This window comes from Protopterus annectens, chromosome 11.part0, assembly GCF_019279795.1.
Source record: "Protopterus annectens isolate FY-2018-M chromosome 11.part0, PAN1.0, whole genome shotgun sequence".
NCBI classification, from domain to species: Eukaryota; Metazoa; Chordata; order Ceratodontiformes; family Protopteridae; genus Protopterus; species Protopterus annectens.
The window spans coordinates 1,214,936,797-1,214,949,938 of record NC_056745.1 but is presented as its reverse complement, the minus strand read 5'-3'; the positions used below and the strand labels follow the sequence as shown (position 1 = coordinate 1,214,949,938).

Below are 13,142 nucleotides of genomic sequence, written 5' to 3'. Positions count from 1 at the left end.
CAGTTGGTGCAGTGTACTAAGGTTATGAGCTGTTCTTGTGGTTCAGGCTTTGATTCCCTTATCCTGCATTTGTCTAGCTGTGTGACTCTTAGCAAGACACAACCTGATGGTGTTCTCAGACAAACGGTCCATGAAGGGCTGTACCCTGGTTAACAATAAAAAAAATCAGCACAGAAGGAGTCTAGATGTCACATAATTTAATGCCCAGACAGAAAAAAAAGAAGATAATCACTTTTGTCCGCATTTAGACTGTGCATCTCTAAGTAAGACCTATTCACTATATCTGGTAACCCTGTAAACTTTATGTCTTGGTTACTTACTTAGTCACACAATATACCAATGGAACAGGAAGCTGAATAAACAATAACCCCACAAATGAATTTACTGTTATGGTGTCTTGACACCCATATGCTTGTCATTATCACAAGATAGCAGCTCCTTTATGAAAGAACACAGTTGCAAAAGTGCAAATAAGGAAACCCCTATATGCCAATCATACAACAAAAAAAAAAAAAAAATCCCTTCAGGAAACCGTGGGAAGGACAAATTAGAAATGCATATTTTTTTTAACTACAGACCTTAGATTACACACTATGCAAACAACAGCCAAGTTCTGTGATTCAAACTTAGGTCTACTGGATTTTTTGGTTTACAGCTTTGTGACCTTCACAATACAGGGCCTGCTGCCAGTGCTATATTCTTTGGGAAAGAATGAGTTAATATTGTGTAGCCACTGAAAAAAAAAGCAGTCTGACGGTAGTTTTCCTCTTTAAAATGAACTGAATAGTTCCTGTTTCTGAATTTCTCAAGCGATACTTCAGCATCTGTGACTTAAAACAAAATGGATTTAACACCTGTCCTTGCTCTTGGATTTCGTTAATTCAGAGTCCCATGAGGTCAGTTAATTTTTATTGTGTTTATATGCTTTTGTAGAAGTTTATTTTTTACCATTGAGGCTGTCAGCCTTAACCTAGTAACAAGTAATGCCAGTCCCACTGTACCATATGCATAAAATAAGAAATGGAAAACGCTCTTTAAACTGTTTTTTTAAATACCTAGGGAAAATGAATGGTCTCTGGAGGAAGAAACATTTTTAGTTTGGATTTGACCCGAGGATTGTGTTTAAAATATAGCTAAAGCAATGATGTCTCAGTCTGGTCGGCAACAGTAAAACACCTTTTATCTTTTTAATCTGCATTTACATGCTCCATTGTACTGCAGCTCTGACTTTCAAAAAACAAGACAAATGTATCAACAGCTAGACAGAGACAGTGAGAAAGCAATAGTCGACTGAAAGATGGATAGATAGATAGATAGATAGATAGATAGATAGATAGATAGATAGATAGATAGATAGATAGATGTAGGTTTAAACAACTGGATAAACCAGGCATCATTCGGCAAGCTAAGATTGTGTGACAAAAGCATTAGCTTTACTTATTGCATGAGAACAAAATGATACGTTATCTGTGAAGACACAAACCTGTATTTTGCACAGTACAAGCCTAACATAGCAGAGTTAACAAGAAGCAAGGCGTTAATAAACCTTAGATGCTGAGAAAATGCCAAGTTATTGTAGAAGAAAAGGAATTTCAGTTCCTTAACTCATTTCAGCACAATGGCTTTGTTACTATTTGCCTCACAACAATAGAGCCTGGGATTTATTATTGACCTCTAGATACTGTCTCTGTGGAGTTTTATATGTTCTCCATGTATCTGCACATGTTTTCATCTGGTGCTCTTTGTTTCCTGCAACCTCTTAAAAATTTGTTGCTTGACAGGTTACAATACTATTCTCAAAAAGATGGTGTGTTTCACTTTGCCTGAGATCTGGGTTATGGCTAAATATGCTTCCACGAAGGACCACATCACTTACTTGGTTAATGCAAAAACTAAAAGGCATTCTAACACAGTGGAGTTCTGCAGCACTGAACGTCTTTCGTTGTTTAGGGATTTTCAGATCTTGGGCAATAAAACATGACACCGACAGTGACGTGGCCTTGACCCCTCCTCTTCAGAAAAGGCCACTAATTATGTCACCTGCTGCTGGGCAGGAAGCACCTGGTTCATTCTTGGATGGTGTTCAGAATTGTATAATAACAGAAGTTCATAATAACACTGTTTTGTATAAACCAGTAAGAAGGGTTTTAGACTGAGTTACTTTAGGTAATGTGAGAACTGAGACACAACTCTGCAGATCTTTTCAATCTAGTGACTCCATAGGACTGGTTCTATTGGCAGACAGATGGGAGTGGAGATTTCAAAAGAATGCTTTAGTTATTTATATATTTACTATTGAATTTTTGTTGACTGGTAATGGTCCATTAAAGTGTACTGTTGCATTTTGCACAGCAAATGTAAATAATAAATTCTTAAAGACCGAAACTGCCTTACCATATACAATATCAAATTATACAATTTTTGATACAAAATGTGCATAATTTCTACATTTATTTGTACTGCTAAGGACAGCCCTGAACTTTTCTTGGACCTGTAACCTCTAACTATGACATCATGAAAGTCTAAAGCCACAGTTGCTCATTACCTAAATCAGTGGTAAAAGCAGCAACATGAGAGTCACATAATTCAAGTAAAACAAGTTGTCAGGTATGTCTAGGTTATTACACAAGAATAAGCTGAAACATTCACCCCCCTGCTCCACCTTAATTCATGCGTTATAACCTTACCCCCTCCCCTGGCCCTTACCCAACCTTAACACTGCACATTATCTGACAGAAAACCCTTTCCTTAATAGCATCATTATTCATACAAATTTCATCCTGTTGCTGTGTCAGGGATTTTTTTTTTTTTGTCGCTTGAACAGAAAAGGAAAGAATTTGTTTTCCTTTTTCGATGTGTTAACTTTCAGGATTTGTGGTGTTCAGGTTTACCATCGTTTGAGTTGAAGTGGGGGACTCTGTGACCTTGTGAGTGTCAACCTGCATACATATATGCGTATGTGTGTGTGTGTGTGTGTGTGTGTGTGTGTGTGTGTGTGTGTGTGTGTGTGTGTGTGTATATATATATATATATATATATATATATATATATATATATATATATATATATATGGGTCTACCTGAGATGGTCGACAAGCCATTTGATCGACTTTTATTTGGTCGACAATTCATTTGGTCGACAGGCAGGTTTGCCCCCCTCCCCAATGTTGTGCAACCCTGGAGTTGATATATATAGTTAGGGGGGTGTGGGGGGCACCCCACATAAAACCGCTTGTCGACCAAATGAATTGTCGACCAAATAAAAGTCGATCAAATGGCTTGTCGACCATCTCAGGTAGACCCATATATATATATATATATATATATATATATATATATATATATATATATGGTTGCAGTCTGTAAGGGGAAATGCTCTTCCAAGCTTATTTTTCAGCCTTTCAGTTACTTTCCATGCAAGACTGTGGAGCAGTGGGATTCATAATTTTGCCCTTATCCTGCTGTTGTGTTATCTCAGAGCTAGTACATATACTTAGCAGGGTGTGTAGGGGATGCAGAAGGGCTTTCCCTCTGCAAAAATATAATTTTTAACTTTTCATTGTTTCAATCTTTTTAGATTCAATCTAAAAATATCACTATTTTTGCATTAGCTCAAGTGACAGTTTGCTCTGCAATGATATATATATATATATATATATATATATATATATATATTTATTTACATTTGTTGACTGGGCTAGTCTATCTGGATATATGTCCATTTTCAGTAGAGGCCCAGGGAGAAAAGCTCCAACCAGTAGCAGAGACAAGTTTACAATATGCAGTAAAAAATTACATCTATTTAAAACACATTGTTTAATTTGAGGATGAGATACTTATAAAAAAAGAATTCCAAAAAATATAACATTGTGCATTTTTTTTTTTTTTGTTAAAGCAGTGGAGAAGAGAAGAGTTGAGAGAGTAGTAAAGAGGTTTAGAGGTCAGAGAGGGTTATATAAGGGAGAGAGCAGTGAGTTATCAGATGCTGGTTAAAGTTAATTCTTATCAGGTGGGAGTAGATGCGAGAAAGGAAAGAACAATAGGCACCTGGTTCTGGTGTAATTCTTGTATATTGGGTCTAATCAATCAGGGTTGGAACAGGGACAAAGCCAATGGTTCTTTAGATATTCTTTAAGATGCTTTTTATATAGTTGACTGGAAGCAAGACAGGGAAGTTCACTAGGGAGTTGATTCCAGCTTTTTCCCACTGTGTTGGAGAAGAGCGAGTCCCCTGCTTTGTTGTTAGATTTGACAGAACAAACTAGAAATTTGCTAGCTGAGCGAAGTATAGGGAGATTTTTGTAGGGGGGTGATTAGATTAGTAAGGATTGGGGTATTATTAGGGTGATAGAGTATTTTTTGGGTGATAACAAGTTGCTGATAGAGTAATTTGTCATCCAGTTGTAGCCATCCCAGTTGTTTGAGGTTGTGACAGTGGTGTGTTCTACAGGGGGAACTGGTAGCAAATCTGGCTATATTATTATAACAGGTGGAAAGTTTAGTAATGTTATTTCTAGACAGATTACTATAAATTGCAGAAGCATAGAACAGGGTAGAAGATAGGTGGGTCTGAGCAATAGTAATTCTTGCTGGGGGGGTAAGATAGGGTTTGAGTCTGTAGAGGGAGCCTAGTTTTTTGTTGACATTTTTTATTGTTGAGTTAATATGGTCATCAAAGCTAAGGGTGTTGTCAATTGTAACACCCAGTAAACGGGTTGTGGTGTCAGGGACTATATTTGTGCCATTGTTAGAGGTTATTATGAAATTTGGTAGAGGTGACTTAAGAGTAGGAGCAAAGAGTAGCAGTTTTGTTTTTTTAGGGTTCAGAAGGAGGCAGTGTTGCATGAACCAATTTTCAACACTGTTTAATACTGTTAGGGTCTGGAATTGGAGAGAGTTTATGGACTTGGCAGAGCAAATTAATGTTGAGTCATCAGCATATTGAATGCAAGTGGCTTGAAGAATCTTGGTATGTAGATTGTTAATAAATAATGAAAAGAGAAGAGGACCTAAAATGGAGCCTTGAGGTGCTCCGATGTTCACAGGGAGGGAAGAAGAAAGGGTATTATTCCAAAGGACTGCCTGCTGTCTGTTTCCAAAATAGGATTTAAACCATAGTAGAGATTGTGAGTCAAGTGATTGGGCTTTTAGGATTTCAATGAGTAAGTTGTGATTCACCATGTCGAAGGCTTTTGAAAGGTCAATAAATAGAGCAGAAGAGAAAGTATTGTTGTTACGATTTTTGTTTATAGAGTCAGTAAAGGATAGTAGAGCGGTAGTTGTGCTATGGAATGGTCTAAAGCCATGTTGGCAGTTGGCAAGTATGTTATTATGGATAAGGTGGTCAAGTAGTTGTCTGTGTATGCATTTCTCCATTATTTTGGCAATTGGTGAGAGTAAGGCTATAGGCCTAAAATTTGAGAGCTCAGTAGATGTACCACCTTTGTGTAGAGGGATGATGTGGGATACTTTCCATATGGAAGGGATTTTACTTTCTGAAATTGTTCTGTTTATAAGGATGGAGATGGGGTAGGCAATGGCTTTAGCTGCTATTTGCAGGTATTCCGCTGGAAGGCAGTCAGCAGAAGGGGTGCAGGGTTTAAGTTTTTGGAAGTGTTTGGAAATTTGGGATGTAGGGACAGGTTGTATGTGAAAGGTAGGAGTTGTAGTATTAGGGGTGTTTAGAGGTGAAGAGGTGCTTGGTGGTATAGAATTGGCAAGGGTTAGAATGGCTTCAGTAAAATATTTATTGAAAGCATCTGGAATCTGGTCAGAGTTATTTTGGTTGAATCTGGAAGGTGAAGGAAATTTAGAATGACCTGGTTGAAGAAGTTTGTTAATGCCTGACCAGAATTTCTGGGGTTGTTCTTTATGGGTTTGTAGGAGTTGAAAGTAATAGTCTTTTTTGTCCCTGAGAATGTCTTTCTTGGTGGCATTTCTTAACTGTTTGAAGTAAAGATGATCTGATGGACTTTTAGAGGCTCTCCATTTATATATATATATATATATATATATATATATATATATATATATATATATATATATATATGTGTGTGTGTGTTTTTGATCAGTGATACATAAATATATCAATATATCTATATCTGTATATATATATATATATATATATATATATATATATATATATATATTTACGACATTACTATTATAATGTCTAGATGAGAATGCACCCATATGAAAAATTCGAAATACAGATGTTCAAATGTTTCATATGGGTGCATTTTCAATGTTCGAACATTTATATTAGCGGATGTACTGTGCATTTGCTAATATACATTTGAAGAACTGTACAATGATCGCGGTACAATGTGATTAGTGAAATTCATCCTTTTCTTCACTGTAGTGTGATCTCGGAGTTGGAATATATAGTTAGCAGGGGGTGTGGGGACTGCAACCCCCTGCAAAAATGGGATGCTCTTTATAGGAGTAAGAGACTTCATGGCAAAGATGGCATATTTGGTAATTGCTGTAAAATGTCAAATTTGACTTTTTCAATCAGAAATGCATAGATTCGACAATAAATGACGACATTTAATTACAAAAATTATTTTAATTTTCATAATTTTAATAGTAAACTTATATACATACACATATATATATATATATATATATATATATATATATATATATATATATATATATCCATATTAGCTTGCTGTTAATTCCAGCAAAGGGCAACATTATACATATATATATATATATATATATATATATATATATATATATATATATATGAATATACTGATGCACAAACGCCATTGCAACAAGTTATTATCCATTTTTACACTGGACAAACAACTATCAACACATTTTGAGATTTCAGGGCAGTGAGACAGTTGTTCTGGGAATGTCATGGTGTAAGTGCTCTTTTGGTACATAGGTTCATAGGTTCATAGGTTCATACTAGGCTATCTGCCCTAGGGCATTTATAAGCCTAGCCAGAATGTGTTTGGCTTTCACCACCCATTTTAAATTTATTTTGCTATGCCCTTTTTCGAGGTTAGTATACTGTGCCTCTGTCTAACAGTGACACAGAAGTGATACCCGGGGTAAACCTACGATCTCCCATCCACTCATCAAGATTCCTCTTGAAGAGAGTCAATGAGGGACTCTGCCTAACCTGGACTGGGATTTTATTCCAGAGTGAAGGGAGCCTCTGGGTTATGAATCTGTCCTTCCAGCATGTCCTATTTATTTCAGTGCTGAGGTTCAAGTCTCTCGAGCGCGTAGCTCGATGGGATTTGGATTTTCTGAGGTGCAGCATGTCCAGTAATTCCGGGTTAGACATGGATTTATACGTCAGGCACAGATCGCCTCTGAACAGGTGGTATGCCACTGAGTAGAGCTGGAGTTTCTTTAACCGGGCAGCATATGGCATCTGTTTGAGCCCTTTGATCCTCTTGGTGAGGTACTTTTGGGGTCTTTCCAGTTGCTGCAGGTGTCTGGTAAGGTACATCCCAAAAGGGGCATTGTACTCAATTATGGGCCTGATGAGGGATGAGTAAAGAGGCACGATGACCTCCCCTGATCTAGATGTGAATCTCTTCATGATTAGGTGGGCTATATAAAATGTTTTTCTAACCACTTTGGCCACGTGGTTGTCAAATGAGAGATTGCTATCAACTTGGGTCCCCAGGTCCCTAATTACTTCTTCTGTACTTAATGGATTACCACCTATGTGGTAATTTGTGGGCACTTTGTTTTTGCCAAAGGGATGACTATACACTTTTTGGCATTTAGCTTGAGGCCATGGCTCTGGCACCAGTTGTCTGTTTCTATGAGGCCCTTTTGGAGGATGCTTGTGTCAGCTGGAGAGTCGATTATGGCACCCAGTTTGCAGTCATCTGCGAACTTGGTCAGCCACAGTCCTTCCGTGTTGGCCTGTACCTCCGAGAAATATATACCGAACAAGAGAGGTCCCAGGACTGAGCCTTGTGGGACACCACTTGAAACTGGTTTGGAGTCTGACATGGCTCCAGCAATTCTAACCATGTGGGTTCTGTTCTTGAGCCAGTTTGCAATCCATCTAGTGACATAGGGGTTTATATTTAAGCTGGTGAGCTTATCTATAATGCCCGAGTGGGGTATTGTATCAAAGGCTTTTGTGAGGTCCAGGTAGGCTGTGTGGACCACCTTCCCCTCGTCAATGGCCTTGGTGACTGTTTCAAAGAAATCAACCAGGTTTAAGAGGCAGGATCTGCCCTTAACAAAGCCGAACTGGGTAGGATCCAGTGTCTGTAGGTCCCCTATATCTTTATTTATGAGGTCCATGATGATCTTTTCCATAGCTTTGCAGACCAAGCTAGTCAGGCTTATGGGGTGATAGTTTCCAGGATCCATTGAGGCACCACCTTTATGGAGAGGGACCACTGTTGCTGTACGCCACTCTTTGGGCACATATCCTGTAGTAAGGCTGAGATTGAACAGTAGTTTTATGTTTGGGTTTAGCTCTTCTTGGAGTTCATGAAGGGCAGCCGGGACACCGTCTGGTCCCATTGATGCTGTGTTTTTGCTTTGGAGAGGCGGCTCTTACCTGAGCATCTGAGATGTCAGGGGCAGCACTCTGCTGGGATAGATATTTGCCCTTTTGGTGGGGAGGGGGGGAGAAGTTTGCGCTGAACCTGTCAGCTAGGATGTTGGCAATGTCTGTGGGTTCAGTGTATTTTTTGTCATTTTGGACTAATTCTGAGCATATCTGGGAATTACCACCCAGGTTCCTAACATAACTAAAGAAAGCCTTGTGATTATCCTTAGTGTCCTGTGCAATTTTTCTCTTGAAGCTGGCCTTAGACAATTTTATGAGTGCCCGTAGTTTTTTGCTAATACTGATCAGTGATGCCTTCCCTTTTTGGGATTTTGCTCTATCATTTAGTAGCTTCCTCCTTCTATTGTATAGTTTGTTTATGGCTGGGGTCCACCAGACAGGACGTCTGCTTTGGAAGATTGGGTCTTGGTTTTATTTGGGATCGCATGATCCATGCATTCCTGAAGGTGTTCATAGAATGAGTTTATAAAGGATTTTGCGGTCTGGGCCGTATTTTCCACAGGCCCGGGGGCTTTGAAGGATTCCACCTCGGTTTTGGGGAGTGTGAAATTTGCTTTAGAGAAGTTTTTCACTGTGGTTTTCTGGGCAGGGGGTGGGGTCGGGATGTGAATATCCAGTGAGATTAGTTTATGGTCTGATCTTACCAGTGAGGGATACACTTCTGGTCTGGAGCATAGAGTCCCCATGTTGGTGATGATCAGGTCCAGTATGTTTTCCCCTCTTGTGGTAGTGGTTACAAAGTTGTTCCATAGCATTTGAGTTTATAAATTCTAGGAACCTTTGGGCTAGGGTGTTGGAGGTAGAGTAATGCTCCCAGTCTATGTTTGGGTAGTTGAAGTCGCCCAATATAATGGTGTTTGGAGAGACCTTCATATTTTCCAGTGTTCTCAAGAAGGCCGAGTGGGGTTCCTGGGTTTGGGAGGGTGGTCTGTAGCAGGCTATAAACTGGAAGGCAGTTTTACCCACTGTTAGTTGCACATGGATAGTCTCTGATGCTTCGTGCTTTGCCACCAACCTGGAGGTGTGGGTATCTTTGATGAATATCGATACTCCCCCTCCTTTTGTGGTTCGGTCCAAGTTTTGGGGCCGAAAAGCATGGTATGAGGTATAACCTGGTAGTGCTGGGGTGCTCTCGGGAGCCCTAAACCTGGTTTCTGTTACTGCACAGATATCGATGTTCTCCATGCTAAGGAGAGTTTCGAGTGCGTGCATCTTGAGGTTTAGACTTCTGGCATTGAGTAGCATTACTCTTAGTTTCTTATCCCTTGTGATACCTATGGAGGTGGGTTTGTCTTTTGAGCCTTGCCTAAAAAAGGCACTATGGGGGTAGCAAGAGCCTTTGCCAATATCCGAAAGCCCAGGGGTGACAGGTGCAAGCCGTCCCTAGCGAAGCATCGTGGCTTGTCGAGCATATCATTCCAAGCTGACAGGCATTGGATCCCCTTTGAATGACACCAGTACTTAAGCCAATTGTTGAAATTGACCATCTTGTCTTCATATTGTGGCATCATTCTTGGTGAGGGTAAGATGCTACTCAAGGTTAGGGTCATACCGGCCTGGGCTACATGCTCAGAGAGCTCCTTTATGTCTCTTTTCATGTAGTCCAGGGAGGTACGTCTCAGGTCATTCACACTAGCATGGACAATGACTGAGTCATATTTGTACTTGCCTTGGAGTGACCTGAGTGCTTGTGTTATGTGGCGGATCCTAGCCCGACAGGCTGCTCACCGTGACCCTCTCCTTGTTCAGCCTGGTGAGCGGGACGTCAGTGTGCCTGACGATAGAGTCACCTATTACAAGTGTAGCAGGTGTGTTGTTTAGTCTTAAGGGCTGTGACTGTTCGGCACACTGGCTTTGTGAGATATGTGCTGCACGTGTTTTGTTTTGGGGTAGCGGTTGCTTGGGTGTCTGCTTTGGAGGTCTCTGCTGCTTAGGCAGATCTTTATTTAGAGGCTCCGAGTATGTTTTTGTGTGATTATGTGTTTGGTTTGCTGTCGTGGTAGGTCTATGTGAGACTGGAATTGTAGTGAGTGTGGTTTCCTTCTCCTCCTGACTGGTTATGCCAGTACTGAGTTGAGAGAGCTTAGCCTCCAGTAGTGACTATTAATCATTAGCGGACCAGAGTTTTGCTGTGGCGACCCCTAACCGGGAAAAGACGAAAGACAACAACAACAGTGACTATTGACTTGTATAGCATACCTACACAGATAGAGTTACTTCAGTTCTGGGACTCTGTGTGTACAAATCAATTTCAAAAGCTTCCTTGGCCAAGCAACATCGTTATTGGACTGCTCACAGTTGAGTGAATATTAACATATGTACCTCCTTTTCAACATCATCATCATCATCTTCTTTCAGCTGTTCCCATTAGGGGTCGCCACAGCAGATCACCTGTTTCCATTTCTTCCTGTCCTCTGCATCTTGCTCTGTCACACCAACCACCTGCATGTCCTCTCTCACCACATCCATAAACCTTATCTTAGACCTTCCTCTTTTCCTGTTACCTGATAGCTTCATCCTTAGCATCTTTTTCCCAATATATTCCACATCCCTCCTCAGCACATGTCCAAACCAATGTAATCTTGCCTCTCTGGCTTTGTCTCCAAACCTTCCAACCTGGGCTGACTCTCTAGTATACTTATTCCTAATCCTGTCCAGCCTCGTCACACCCAGTGCAAATCTTAACATCTTTAACTCTGCTACATCTAGCTCAAACTCCTGCCTTTTTGTAAGTGCCACTGTCTCCCACCCATATAACATAGCTGGTCTCACTACCCTCTTGTAGACCTTCCCTTTCACTCTTACAGGTACTCGTCTGTCACAGATCACTCCTGAAACTCTTCTCCACCCACTCCATCCTGCCTGTACTCTCTTCTTCACCTCTCTTCCACACTCACCGTTACTCTGAACTATTGACCCTTAAGTATTTAAACCCATCCACCTTCGCCACCCCTACTCCTTGCATCCTCACCATTCCTCTATCCTCCTTCTCATTCAGACACATATATTCTGTCTTAGTCCTGCTGACCTTCATTCCTCTTCTCTCTAGAGCATATCTCCATCTCTCCAGGGTCTCCTCCACCTGTTCCCTACTCTCACTACAGATCACAATGTCATCTGCAAACACCTCCTTTTCAACATTATGACAAATTAATATTGTACAAATTATCATCCAAACTCCTTTCTTACTTCACACATTAATTTCAGTTATTTGTGTCAAGGTCCATTGCAGTCTCCTATGGCAGGCTCAGTCAATACACAGCTCTGTAGTGTGTAGTAGGAGAGGTAGGGGTTTGAATCTGATAACATCTGTCTGCCAGACAGAAGGGGCTTAGGCAAGGAAAGTAGTTATGGTACAGTTCGAGGGTCAGATTTTTAAGACCTCACACTCCAAGGTAGGCGATCCATACCCATTACGTTAGGAAAGTGCTGCAAGCACTTCAAGGGTGCTCTTCATGACACAACTGGTATGACTATTTCTGTGGCATCAATGGTTGATACGCAGCTTCCTGATAAATGTCCTGGCATGTGTTTGAGTCTGGCAAGATGCAAATGTTGAGTATGTCATTGATTGCCTACAAACATTACTGATTTTCAAAATAATTATAATGCTCTGTATTGCATGTCTTCATCCAAACCTTTATGTATTGCTGTAATTCTTTTCTTCGGACTGTACAGCTTTATAGGAAATGATGGCTTACATAACATTTCTTACTGTGTGGCCTACTGCAGGAGCACTGGAAATTGTGAGTGGGTCTGTGTTATGACACTCTCTTGTGTGCTTTCATTGTTTACTTTCTGCTATGTTCATTGTAATTTTTTTGAGCGTGCCCAGTATAATGATGTAGTACATACATGCCATTTAACAACGGAGACCTTTACCTAATGAATGTCACCAGATCTGTGTTGTCATTTGTCACTATGTATTTTGACTGCATTAATATATAAGACATGTCTAATACACATTTAAAGGTAATATACCCCCTTTCTATGATTGCAAATTACAACAAATAGCAAAAACATATCCTTTTCTGATGTGCATGACAAAACAGCTGTAGGGTTCATTTCTTCCTGTTTATACATAATGAAGTGGAGAATACAGCCTTGTATATACACCTAATATGCAATAGCTGCAGTCTAAGCAAACATCCCCTAATATATTTACTGTCCTTGTTACCTGTTATCTCAACTCAGCATTTTATTAACATGTATATTCCGTTAACTCTTCCTTGTTAAGCTGCTGCTTTATGTTCCTCTCACATTCTTTGTTAGCATGTCCATTTCTATTTATGTGCATGGGTCAAGCGTTCTGAAGAGGATTGATTATTATTACATTAATATGTAAATATTCATGTTAAAAATGTTCTTTGTGACATAAGTACATTTGAGTGCATTACTTGAATACATTTTCCCCGTTTACTCCCCGTCTTACTTACTTCTGCATTAATCCCATTGCATTCTGTGTACATTCTCCAAATTTAACTTCCACTGCATCTTAAATCTTTCAAAATCAACTTCCCTTTACCTAGTTTAAGCTGCCTAGGTGTGCTCATTTACCAGGCCTGCCTTTTGTATACACT

The 13,142-nt window shown here is 39.9% G+C and overlaps 1 protein-coding gene across 1 annotated transcript in view; it reads left to right on the top strand.

Moving 5' to 3' along the window:
• The first annotated feature begins 676 nt into the window (after positions 1-676).
• The window catches only part of LOC122815793 (C-C chemokine receptor type 6-like), a 438,699-nt gene continuing 426,233 nt past the window's right edge, over positions 677-13,142 (top strand). The window contains exon 1 of the mRNA XM_044088578.1: positions 677-896. The gene's annotated coding sequence lies outside the window, so the exon portion shown is untranslated. The remainder of the gene's footprint in view (positions 897-13,142) is intronic.